Source organism: Sphaerodactylus townsendi, linkage group LG04 (assembly GCF_021028975.2).
Source record: "Sphaerodactylus townsendi isolate TG3544 linkage group LG04, MPM_Stown_v2.3, whole genome shotgun sequence".
Taxonomy (NCBI): Eukaryota; Metazoa; Chordata; class Lepidosauria; order Squamata; family Sphaerodactylidae; genus Sphaerodactylus; species Sphaerodactylus townsendi.
In genome coordinates this window covers 19343143-19356834 of record NC_059428.1, presented here as the reverse complement: position 1 = coordinate 19356834, position 13692 = coordinate 19343143, and the positions used below count along the sequence as shown (strand labels likewise).

General features: G+C 45.5%; 1 protein-coding gene across 5 annotated transcripts in view; it reads left to right on the top strand.

The window, feature by feature from the left end:
• Positions 1 to 6980: 6980 nt before the first annotated feature.
• LOC125431459 (transmembrane 4 L6 family member 1-like) overlaps positions 6981 to 13692 on the top strand; it is a 30141-nt gene continuing 23429 nt past the window's right edge. For 4 of the 5 annotated variants that reach the window (XR_007244304.1, XM_048494271.1, XM_048494270.1 and 1 more), the window contains exon 1: positions 10009 to 10206. The gene's annotated coding sequence lies outside the window, so the exon portion shown is untranslated. Of the gene's footprint in view, positions 7193 to 10008; positions 10207 to 13692 lie in introns of those variants that run through there. The other variant, XM_048494267.1, reaches the window with a different exon arrangement.

The window sequence follows — 13692 nt, the reverse complement described above, 5'->3', positions numbered from 1 at the left end:
AACCTATGCAACAAGTTTCCAAGGCCAGAGATGTTCAGAGGTGGTTTGCCATTTCCGTCCTCTGCAGAGCCTGCCGTAGTGGTCTCCCTTCCAAGTAACGAGCCTACTTAGCATCCAAGTTCCGATGAGGCAAGGTTATATCATGCTTCCTGCTAAGATACATTTAAAAATACATTAAAAAAACCAACAATTTAGCAATACACTGGGTTTCTGTAGACTAACCTGGCCATATTTGGACTGGGGAATTTCGCAGGGTTTTCAGAAGCAATAAAGGACATGCGCATGCACACACATCTGAGGTGAAAGCCATTTGAAAGGAGTATTGATGATCGTATTCCATGGTTTCAAAAACCTACAAAATCTTTGAACTAAAGATAACAGTGGGATTGTAGCAATAACTGTATACACAAGGAGAAGCAAAATATCTGTCAAACTACTCTTAACTCTCCTGTTTCCAGTCTTTAGAAGAATAAAGAGAAGGGCAACGAGGATGATTGAGGACTGGAGCACCTTCCTTATGAGGAGAGGCTGCAGCGTTTGGGACTCTTTAGTTTGGAGAGGAGACGTCTGAGGGGAGATATGATTGAAGAAGTGTACAAAATTACGCATGGGGTAGAAAATGTTGACAGAGAGACATTTTTCTCTCTTTCTCACAATACTAGAACCAGAGGGCATACATTGAAAATGCTGGGGGGAAGAATTAGGACTAATAAAAGGAAACACTTCTTCACACAACGTGTGATTGGTGTTTGGAATATGCTGTCACAGTTGGTGGTGATGGCCACTAACCTGGATAGCTTTAAAAGGGGCTTGGACAGATTTATGGAGGAGAAGTCGATTTATGGCTACCATATGGCTACTTGATCCTCTTTGATCTGAGATTGCAAATGCCTTAACAGTCCAGGTGCTCGGGAGCAACAACCGCAGAAGGCCCTTGTTTTCACATCCTGCACGTGAGGCTCCCAATGGCACTTGGTGGGCCACTGCGAGTAGCAGAGAGCTGGACTAGATGGACTCTGGTCTGATCCAGCTGGCTTGTTCTTAATAAAGTGTGTGTGTGTGTGTGTGTGTGTGTGTGTGTGTGTGTGTGTGTGTGTGTGTGTGTGTGTGTGTGTGTGTGTGTGTGTGTGTGTGTGTGTGTGTGTGTGTGTGACAGGAACCATACATGCTATCCCAAGCTCCCTGGAGAAAAGGCAAGATAAACATTCACAGACAGATAGTTATGTACTGCGCTCCTTTCAGATGCCCAGGATTTTCTCAGCAGACAGATCAATACAAAAATCGTTGTCCAAAGGGGTGGTTTAAGCACTCCTTGGCTAAATAGATGCTAGTCTTCAGTGCACAACTGCAGTGACTAAGCATTACCTCATGTCAAGAAAGAAACCACCAGAAAGTTGTTTGTCTGTCCCTAACAAAATATTTTATTTTCCAAGTCAATAAGACACAAGACTACGACATTTAAAACGGACGAGTTTGCCTGCACGTATAAACCAGTTTCTAATATGACTTGAAAAAAATTATGAACTGTTTTGTTTGTTTTAGCTGTGTGGTTCAGGCTTCCTCTCATAGTGCCGTTATGCCAGTGGTTTTCAAACTGTTTTCCCAGGAATTCTTGAACCTTCAGAAATTCCTCCCAAGAGTTTCACAGAAAGACAAGCTGTTTATTTGTTTAATATATGGTTACACATCCTGCATTTCCTTGCACAGTGAGACATTGTTACCGCCAGGAAAATAAACAAAATATTTTCCTGAGTCAGGTTGCCTGATTACACTGGCTCCATGCTGGGACACAGAGACTTGTGTGTCTCAGAAGCCTTCATGGGACTTGCAAGGGTTGCAAACATGTGAATTGTGCCAATGATATATGGTTTCCCTTTTGTTTATGCCATTCTAGGATGTAATAAAAGCCCCTTCAGAGTTGAATTTATGATGTGCCTGCTGGTTAGGATTTTAGTGTGACTAGGTTCTCCAGTTAATTTAAGGGTTTGTTATTGTTAATTTAGGAAAGTCTTGCCTATAAGTATATGTATTTCTCCCTTAAGGTTTCCCTAATGTTTAAGTTTAGAAATGTTATCTTTTGAAATTTGTGTCTGATAGCAAAAGCAGCAGCCTGTAAGGCTGATATTAAAGGACAAGAAAGTTGGCTCTGGAATGCAGCTTAGACCAACACCCAGCCGACTCTTTAACAAAGACAAAGACCTTCTTTGGACTTGCAAATCAAATCTGTTGCCAGCACGCTGAGATCCCCAGCCGTTGGAAGACATACAGGGACCACCATTGGACAGTTTGAACTTTTCTTTGTTGCAACGATGTGAGGCGGGAGCCTCAGGGTATTACTAAAGGAAACAGCCTTCTGATAAAGGAGATAGCTGGGTGTGGCAACAAGCCCACCTGGATTTTCTGAATGGACCTTATCTGCTCTCCCTTCAGCACCATTGCGAGATCTCGTGGGAAGACGTTTGACAGCGGGATTTTGTAATCCCATTCAGAAGTGGTAACTGTATCTTGCTTTTGTGTTGTTTGTTTTCTTATTGGTGTTTGGTGAGGGACTTGCCCCCTCACCTCCCCTTTTCCCTGCCCCTTTGCCCCTTTTGAAGTTTGGGAATAAAAGTTCTTGCACTGGGTTGCAAGAGCGCGATTCTCCTGCCTGAGCTGTGACCACCACCTGCAAATAAAATCCTTTGCTTGAAGAACGTCGGCTTCCTGCGCCTCATTACGTTGCTGAGCTGAAATCACTTATTGTTACCCGAGCAGCAGCGGTAACAACATCCCAGGGCTACACTGGAGGTAGGAATGTGAATTACCTGGAGTTAGAAGACAGTCCCATCTGTACATGCAGAATAATGCAGTTTTAATCAAGTGAGTTTTCCTATTCCGCACAGTAAAATCTAGCTCCAAAGTGCATTGCAAGTGGATTGAAAATGCATTATTCTGCATGTGCGGAAGGGGCCCTAGAGACGTGGCTTTTTTGTAACATTTCCTTCATTTACAGTATTGCTATGTCTCTCTGGTAAGAGATACCTTTTCATTACTACAGAGTGCACAGAGGCAAAACACAGCAGGTCTTATAAGGCATGCCTGTGTGCTAAGAACAAAAGACACTCAGAGCCAGTTCATGGTTTCAAACTAATAGGAGGAGTCTTCTGTAAAGAACTCTTTACCATCTTTGGCATGCCCGATATAACAGCTATTCAGCACAGTCTGTCCCCTCCCAGCCTGGGGACCGGACGCCACCATTATTGCACCATTATTGCACTATATATGTAATGCTGCTATGTTTTCATAGAGTTCTTAGTATGATTTTAAATTATTTATTGTGTTTCATTCTTGATCTATGGTTTGATGTACTCCACCCAGAGCCCTTCGGGGGTGGGCGGTTCCTAAACAAACAAACAAACAGACAAACAAACAGACAGACAGACAAACAAACAAACAAACAAACTAACTAACTAACTAACTAACTCCATTCTAGATAGGAAACTGTAGAGACAGGCTCTCCATTCTAATCTAACTACCTGGGTGGGGAGAGATGTTGTCTGTGTAACCTCTAACTGTGGGTTCTGTGGGGCAGTACTTGGAATGAGTTGCAACAACAATTTTTAAACAACAACAATGGTTTACTTTTCTTTACATATAACATATAACATCAACATTTAACGTTACAATTCAAGGTCCTGTTCAGGTTGCATTTCAAGTCCTTCTATTTACAGTCTACTGATATTGCCAAGCCCAATTTCTTCTTTGCGAGTTGGCTGGCTCCTGAAGACTCCAAGGGCTTGAAGAACAGGTTGCAACATGATGAAGGTTTCCAGGAGAACTCTCACCCATTACAACCACAAAAGAAAACCCTTAGCAAGGTGTTAGGATGGAAGCTTATAGAAATCAAAGGTCCGAGTCTGGTAGCCTTTTTCTGCAAAAGAGCTCTTTCAGCCTCTCTGCTTCTCCGAGGCTCCACCCCCTTACTGGAGCAACCCATTCTGGAGCCAAACCCATTCTGGGCAATGGGGGTTACATTCTCCCCTGACTAGAAAATTCTGTCGTCCCGACAGTGAAAATTGCAATCACAAACTTTTGGAAATCATTAAACAATGATGATTCCCCAGAGATTCCTGTACTTGGAGGAACCAAGATTTGGTGCAATTGAATGCAGAACATTGTCTTTCCCTTAAGCTTAGCTGCTGCACTGGCCGCTTGCAAAACTCTTTACAGCAATTGTTGCAATTCAGCCAAGCAGTTTGCAGAAGGGATGGGGGATTGCAACTGGAATCCCTTCCTTCATGCAACTTCCAAACAGTATTTCAAATTAACACAGCAACATCTCTTGAACTTACATCACATAACAAAACAGTTATATGGGGATCAAACCCCAACTTGCTGCACACTTCCATTGCAAGCAATTTATATTTGCAATCTCACTTCCAAGCCCCACGCTGGTTGGGCGCCATTTGTAACCTCAGCTTGTGGGTTCTGTGGGGCAGTACTTGGAAGGAGTTGCAACAACAATTTTTAAACAACAACAATGGTTTACTTTTCTTTACATATAACATATAACATCAACATTTAACGTTACAATTCAAGGTCCTGTTCAGGTTGCATTTCAAGTCCTTCTATTTACAGTCTACTGATATTGCCAAGCCCAATTTCTTCTTTGCGAGTTGGCTGGCTCCTGAAGACTCCAAGGGCTTGAAGAACAGGTTGCAACATGATGAAGGTTTCCAGGAGAACTCTCACCCATTACAACCACAAAAGAAAACCCTTAGCAAGGTGTTAAGGGCTTATAGAAATCAAGGTCCGAGTCTGGTAGCCTTGTTCTTCTGCAAAAGAGCTCTTTCAGCCTCTCTGCTGCTCCGAGTCTCCACCCCTTACTGGGTCAACCCATTCTGGGCCAACCCATTCTGGGCATGGGGGTTACATCTGCATCTCTGCATGCATGGTGCAGGCTGGAGAAGTGTGCGTGCAAGAATGGTGGTGTGTGAGGAGAAGGAGGAGGAGGAGAAGGAGAAGGAGAGGAGGAGGAGGAGGAGGAGGAAGAAGAAGGAGAAGAAGAAGGAGAAGGAGAACAAGAACAAGAAGAACAAGAAGAAGAACAAGAAGAACAAGAAGAGGAGGAGGAGGAGGAGGAGGAGTTTGGATTTATATCCCCCCTTTCTTTCCTGCAGGAGACTCAAAGGGGCTTACAATCTCCTTGCCCTTCCCCCCTCACAACAAACACCCTGTGAGGTGGGTGGGGCTGAGAGAGCTCCGAGAAGCTGTGACTAGCCCAAGGTCACCCAGCTGGCGTGTGTGGGAGTGCCCAGGCTAAACTGAATTCCCCAGATAAGCCTCCACAGCTCAGGCGGCAGAGCTGGGAATCAAACCCGGTTCCTCCAGATTAGATACACGAGCTCTTAACCTCCTACGCCACTGCTGCTCCTTAACTTCCTAACCTCCTACGCCACAGCTGCAGAAAATCACTTCCAATCTGACTAGGCAATCTTGATAGACCAATGGTTTGATTCAGTGTAAGAAAGATTCATGTGCTCAAGTCCAGGGGCATCTTAAATACATTCGTAACTCCTATCAAGTCTGCAAACGACGTATGGTGACCCCAGCTTCTCTCTTCATCCGCAGTTCTTTGGTAGATACAATTTCTTGCTTTCTTTAACTGTGATACTGCAAAGTGTTTATAACACAGTAGTAGGGGAGTAGCAGCCTAAACTGAATGGCAGAAAATCAATGTGACCTCCTGGGGCTCATTGACCAATGGAATGTATTTTTTAAAAAATCAATAATGCAGAGTAGCTCATAGCCACACAGCCCGGAAAACCCACCAGAACATTCATTGTGTGCCGAGACGGGGTTACTAATTGGTGATTTTGCCACGTGATTTTTGCCTTAGTTACGCCCCTCCTCTCAGCAGTAGTGCGCAGAACTTCAAGCAGTCTAGCAGGAGGTGCACCAGCGTGCGTGGCAGCCTGTGCCTACATGCATTCGTTTCCCGCCCAAGGACCAGCACAGCGGCTGCGTCCTTGCCACAGCCCCGCCCAGGAATGCCCCGCCCCTGGAATGCCCCACCCAGCCCCATTGGCGCTGCGCCACAGTTTGAATCCCACCACCATGGATCCCACCACTGTCCCTTTTGTGTGTGTGTGTGTGTGTGTATCTGTTGAACATGCGCAGCTGTGTAGGTGCAGCCGATCAGATTGTGGGACAATTGGCATAGCTATGTGGGTTCATTTCTGCGTGCCTTCGCAGCTACGCATGTGTTGCAGGAAATAAAAAAGAGAAACGTCTCTGTGCAAAGAAGTGGAAGCAACTCGGATTGTTTCCATGGGCTCCAATCACTTCCCTAACAGGGAAAGGGCACACATGCAAACGGGGGGGGGGGGGGGGAACGAAAATGGGTTCCTTTATAACAACTGCAATCCATTATGCATTTGCTATGCAGAATCCCTTAAGGCAAATGCCTTAACAGACCAGGTGATCGGGAGCAACAGCCGCAGAAGGCCATTGCTTTCACATTCTGCATGTGAGCTCCCAAAGGCACCTGGTGAGCCACTGCGAGTAGCAGAGAGCTGGACTAAATGGACTCTGGTCTGATCCATCGGGCTTGTTCTTATGTTCTTATGTTCTTAATCCGCCAGAGAGAAAAAGGAAAAGAGAAGGAGAAACGGCACTGCACTGTTGTGTTCTTAATGCTCGGCATTAGAATTCAGAAGGCGGAATAGTCTTAAACAGAAGAACAGTTTAATAAGCAGTTTATTTCCCAGTGTGGAGGTGCAATGATAAAAAAAGTCCTTTTTGGGTCTGTTCTTACCCACTGGAGTGGACTAGGGTGGTCTAAAACACTAGCCAGATTAAAGGCACAAACACAGCAAGCACTAAGGCAGATTTAATCAATGTCACCAGAACCTATTGATCCCTGGAACACAGTGATGTTGTTTGTTTCAAAAATCAATAGTGCACATGGAACACCCGCAAACACAGTGTTGGACCTTCCCAAGTGCACCACAGAGCCCTTTCCTCCATCAACAGAGATGTAGGGAGCATCTTTTGTTTTTATTATTGCTTGCGTCCTTGTACACCACAGCAAATCCCTCATTCCCAAAAGTGTGACGAGACTCAGCCAAAGTACAGGATTTGTTTTGCGGCTGGGAGCAGACTTTTAGTCTTGACCACCTCTGATCTGACTGGCTCTGATTGCCCCATAAAGGTAAGAGATTCTCTTTTGTACTTATTATAATGTTAAACACATGAAGGACATGGGTTAGCGGTAGAACAGCGGTTCTCAACCTGTGGGTCGCGACCCCTTTGGGGGTCGAACGACCCTTTCACAGGGGTCGCCTAAGACCATTGGAAAACACATATTTCCGATGGTCTTAGGAACCAAGACACAAATAATTTTATGGTTGGGGGTCACCACAACATGAGGAACTGTATTAAAGGGTCGTGGCATTAGGAAGGTTGAGAACCACTGGGGTAGACCATGTGCTTTTCATGCTGAAGAGTCCTGGTTCAATCCCTGGCATCTCCATTTCAAGGAACTGACTGGTAGGTGATGCGAAAGATCTCTGCTTTGTGTCCCTGGAACATTGCTTCCAGCAGGGGCATAATGCCCATTGGGCAAGGTGGGCAGCTGCCCAGGGCATCACCTTGTGGGGGGCACCAAAAATGCAGGGTTTGTTTTGGGGTATTTTTAGTGGTTTTCGGTTTTTGGCCTGCAGGGGGTGCAGTTTTTAGGCTAGCAGCACCAAACTTTCAGTGTATCATCAGGAGACTGTCCTTATGCTACCCCCCAGGTTTGGTGCAGTTTGGTTTAGGGAGTCCATAACTTTGGGTGCCCTCATTCCCCATTGTTTCCAATGGGAGCTAAGGAGAATGGGGGCTACCCTTTTGAGGGTCCATAACTTTGTCCCCATTGAACCAAACTGCACCAAACTTGGGGGGTAGCATAAGGACAGTCTCCTGATGATACGCTGAAATTTTGGTGGCAATGTGTCTAAAAATGCACCCCTGCAGGCACCAATGACCTGGTGCAAAAACAAATTTTTGGCCGTGGTGGGGTGGCCGCCCATGGGGGGGAAGGGCATCCAACTCAGGTTTTGCTCAGGGCTCCAGTTTGCCTCATTACACCCCTGGCTTCCAATCTACCTAGGTAATCTTGATAGACCAATGGTTTGATTCAGTGTAAGGAAGAGTCATGTGCTCAAGTTCACGGGCATCTTAAATGCACATGTAAGTTCTGCCAAGTCATAACCGACTTATGGTGACCCCAGAAAGTGGCTTTCATGGCAAGTGAGAAACAGAGGTTGAGTGCCATTGCCTTTCTCTGCAGAGTCTTTCTTGTTAGTCTCCCATTCAAGTACTGAGTCTGATGAACTTCTAAGATATAAAGCCGTGGTGCGACCGCACTTGGAGTACTGTGTTCAGTTCTGATCGCCACATCTCAAAAAGGATATCGAAGAGATAGAAAAAGTGCAGAGAAGGGCAATGAGGATGATTGAGGGACTGGAGCACCTTCCTTATGAGGAGAGGCTGCAGCGTTTGGGACTCTTTAGTTTGGAGAGGAGACGTCTGAGGGGGGATATGATTGAAGAAGTCTATAAAATTATGCATGGGGTAGAAAATGTTGACAGAGAGAAATTTTTCTCTCTTTCTCACAATACTAGAACCAGGGGGCATCCATTGAAAATGCTGGGGGGAAGAATTAGGACTAATAAAAGGAAACACTTCTTCACGCAACGTGTGATTGGTGTTTGGAATATGCTGCCACAGGAGGTGGTGATGGCCACTCACCTGGATAGCTTTAAAAGGGGCTTGGATAGATTTATGAAGTCGATCTATGGCTACCAATCTTGATCCTCCTTGATCTCAGATTGCAAATGCCTTAGCAGACCAGGTGCTCGGGAGCAGCAGCAGCAGCAGAAGGCCATTGCTTTCACATCCTGCACGTGAGCTCCCAAAGGCACCTGGTGGGCCACTGCGAGTAGCAGAGTGCTGGACTAGATGGACTCTGTTCTGATCCAGCTGGCTTGTTCTTATGTTCTTAAGATCTGATGAGATCAGACTATCCATTGACAACCTCCCTCCTACTTACATCTTACAAACAAAATTCACTCCACCATAAGCTTTCATGAATTAGAGCTTACATCATCAAATGCATAAAGTGTATGTCTGTATGAGATATACCCTTCCCTCCCTCTCCTCCCTTGCATGCCGCCCAAATTTTCAATATCAAAACCAGCTTCTAGAACTGTGCCCCTGAATCCCATTATACAGTTCTCATACTAGGTTGTCTAATGTGATCTAAATCAATGTTGTCCAAGATCAACACAATTAATACAATAGTGAAAGTTGAATATTGAAGAAAGGTGCTAAGAAGAAAATGGGTTCATTTGAAATTTGGTATTGGAAGAGAGTTTTATGGGTACCATGGATGCCAAAAAGGCAAATAGATATGTTCTAGAATCTAGATCAAATCAAACCTGAATTCTCCCTAGAAACTAAAATGTCTAAACTGTGACCATTGTACTTTGGTCACATTATGAAAAAACAAGACTCACTGGAAAAGACAATAACGCTAGGAAAAGTTGAAGGCAGCAGAAAAATTAAAAAGACTGACAAGAGATGGATTGACTCAAAGGAAGCCACGGCCTTCAGTTCGCAAGACCTGAGCAAGTCTGTTAATGATAAGGTGATTTGAACGTAATTTAGTCTTACAGTCGCCATGTCAGAAGCAACTGGACAGCAAATAACATACACGCTAATATCGTTACAACGATCCTTTCTGTACCAGCTGTAGCTTCTTTCCCTTCAGCCCCAGTTCTTTTTATAGATATGTTTTCTTGCTTTCTTGAGCTGCCATATCACAAAGTGTTTATAACACAATGGCAGGGATGCTGAGGTCTGAATTGAAGGACAGAAAATCAATGTGACCTCCGGGAGCCCATTGACCAATGGAACATTTTTTTAAATCGATAACACAGAGCAGCACATAGCCTAGGCGCTTCACAAACGGCAGTCGTCGGGGGGAGTAATCCCACATTCTTTGCTAATTGTTTGACTTCTTTGTGTAATGGAATTCCTGCCTTCAGAGGGCCCTGGTGCCATTCTAAGGCTGGTACAGAGAAGGAGAACAAAATAGGTGAAACCATCAGAGTGGTAGGTGTTTTCTAGCTGGTTGGCTTACCGTTTGGAAGAAATTTGTTGTCCTGTTCGGGAACTGAGGTAAGCACCCCTATTAGCCTTATATATCAGGGCCTCAAATGATCTCAGAAGCTAAGCAGGGTTAGCCCCAGTTAGCATTTGATGGGAGATCACCAGGGTTACTATGCAGAGGAAGGCAATGGCAAACCACCTCTGCTAGGTCACCATACATCAACTTTACACACCCGCAAGGATTTGAGCTGACTGTCATTATCAAAACCAGCTGCTAGATAGATTTCCTCCTTTCGTTCTCCTCCTTCAGTCTGCATGTTCTCCTCCTTCAGACCCACTGATGTTAAAGGGACCCACCGTTCCCCCCCCCCCCTTGGGAGGGTTTTTAAAGTTTAAAGTTTTAAAGTTGGTGTCATGTCTCAAGAAACAGGAGTCGGAGGAACAAAACATAGTACTTTATTCCATAGCTGCTACTCACACATAGCTTAAAATCACTCTGCAGCTGTGCTCAATATAACACACTTACTAATTACCAATTACAGTGCAACAGCTGCAGACTCTTAAAACCATACAATACATTACACCCCTTCCCCCTAACTCCCTTGTAATAATCTGGGTGGGATTCTCTTTGGCTGCGGTCGTCCTCAAGAACCCGCTCTGGCTCCTGAGTCACAATGTTTGTTCCTGGTTCTGCCAAAACAATTGGACCCTTTGCTGTTTCCTTATCCTGCATCTCCGTCTACGCCCTTAATGCGCCCAGGTTCCTCGGGGACAATTGGACTATTTACTGCTTCCTCATCCTGCAGCTCCATCTGCCCCCTTAACGCCCTAGATTCCTCAAGGACCTGGGGTTCCTGATCTACTATTATTGGACCTGGCACTCTCTTCCTTACTTGGTCAACATGTCTGCGGATCACCTGCCCTTCTTCCAGTTTCCACCCTATAAGACAAAGGGCCTGTTGGCTGCCTCACAACTGCTGGGACCCAACACGGACCCTGCTCCATAATTTTAGGACATACACCGTGTCATCCCTATCAAATGTCGAAATTGCTTTCAACACTTGGTCTCTTCTTCTTTTCGCGGACGATCATCAACTGAATCAGGATGCATTCGATTTAGCAACGTCGTGAGTTTCCGATTCATTAGCAACTAAGGACTCCTCCCGGTGGCTGTGCACGGTGTTGTAATGCAATGTTAACAAAAAAATTAAGCCAACCCGGCGGTGCCAATCCCCCTCTACTATTCGCGCCAATGCATCATTTTGTTGTACGCACCATCCTTTCTGCCTGCCCATTAAGTAGCCGGATGAAAAGGGGCCGAGGTAACCTGGCGAATAACACCATTAGCCAGGAATACTCTAAACTCCTTAGATACCAAAGCGGCTGTCCCATTATCCGATACCACATTATCCGGGGAGGCCATGGGTTGCAAATAGCTTACGCCCAGTGCCCTAATTACTGTTTGTGATGTCATTGACATTACTGGCACTACTTCTAGCCATTTGGAATATGAATCCACTACAATGAGAAACACCTGGCCCTGGAAAGGCCCTGCAAAATCAATATGTACCCGCTTGACCCGCGGTCTTTTTTGTGGACTCCCATTGATAGTGAGGACGCAAGAGGTGGGAGCAGGTCGGCGCGTTATCTGACACTCCCTGCACCTGGCCACCCATTCTTCTATTTGGCTATCCATCTTTGGCCACCACACATAACTCACAGACCCGAAATGCCTTCATTCTCCACTATTCCAGATTGCCCTACATGCAAGGCCTCCAGCACCCTAATCCTTAAAGCTGCTGGGATCCCTACTATATTTCCCCACAGTGGCGCACCTTGTGGACAGATATCTCGTGCTGCCTCATTCCAAATGGTCCTAGAATTTTTCCTCTAACTTACCCAATGGCCAACAGCCATGCCCAATTCAAGACCTAGAAGACGGCACTGGGTCCTTAGCTGACCTCTCTGCTATTTCTGCGGCTTGCACCAGGCTCTGATAATGATTCCAACATCAAAACCTCCAAAGGTGGGGAGTGATCTTCCCTCCTCCCTTTGTACTTTAACCTGGCGACTCAAAAGCAGCATCTACATGCCCAATTTTCTTTCCCGACTGGTTAACTGCAAGACATAATCATATGCATTCAGAAACATTGCCCACCGCAGCATTCTAGGGGACAATATCTGTGGTGTCTGGCGCTCTGAGGAAAATAATCCCAACAGCGGCTTATGGTCTGTAACAATCACAAATGGTCGCCCATACACGTAATCATGAAACTTCTTAACCCCAGCCACTATTGCTAATGCCTCCTTATCTATTTGCGCATAATTACGCTCCGTTGCAGACAACGTCCTAGAATAATACGCAATTGGAGCTTCCCGCATATCCTCCAATTGATGGCTCAACACTGCTCCAACTCCACACGGGGAGGCATCGCACGTCAAAATCAATGGCTTCCTCTCATCAAAATGAACCAATACACTTTCTGATGACAACAATCTTTTGACATCTCGGAATGCCTTCTCATGCTGACTTGTCCACTGCCACACTGCCCGCTTATCTAATAAACGGTGCAGTGGCTCTGCCACTGTGGCCTTATGCTTTAAGAATGAATGGTAAAAATTTAGCAATCCCAAAAATGCCTGTAGCTCTTGCTTTGACTGTGGTGCTGGGGCATCCTGGATGGCCCTCACCTTTGCTGATGTCGGGTGGATTCCCCTTGCATCTACCATGTATCCCAAAAACTCTACTTGCGCTACTCCAAACACACATTTTTCACGCTTGACACGCAACCCTACATCTGAGAAGCACTGCAGTACTTTCCGTACCCGTGTCATCAGTTCCTCCTCAGTTGCACCCACTATCAAGACATCATCAAAATACGGTATGACTCCCGGCAAGTTTCTTAATATTTCTTCCATCAAACTCTGGAATATCCCAGGAGCTACACTCACTCCAAATTGCAGCCGCTTTACTCTGAATGCCCCCCTGTGAGTCACTATAGTCTGGGCTTCTGCAGTGGCATCATCCACTTCCAGCTGTTGGTATGCCTGCGCTAGATCTAATTTTGCAAAAACCTTTCCCCCTGCCAATGTTGCTAACAACTGACTGACAACTGGCACTGGGTACGGATGTTTCTGCAATGCCTTGTTAATTGTGCACTTATAATCAGCACAAATGCGCACATCCCCATTGGCCTTCAGGGGGGTCACAATTGGAGTTTCCCACTTTGCATTTACCACTGGCTCCAATATTCCCTGTTCCAATAACCGATCTAGTTCTGCATCCACTTTAGAGCGCAAAGCAAATGGAATACGGCGTGATTTTAGACGTATTGGGGGTACTGAAGGATCAAGATACAATGATATAGATGGACCCTTATACTGCCCCAGTCCCTCAGCAAATACACTCTTAAATTCTTCCACTAGCACCTCCCATGTTAACTTGCTAACCTCATGAATTCCAGTAATTGCAATTCCCAACCTCCCAAACCAGTCCAACCCCAAGAGGCTCGTCCGCCTTCCTTCCACTATTAACAATTTCAAACATCCATCAAA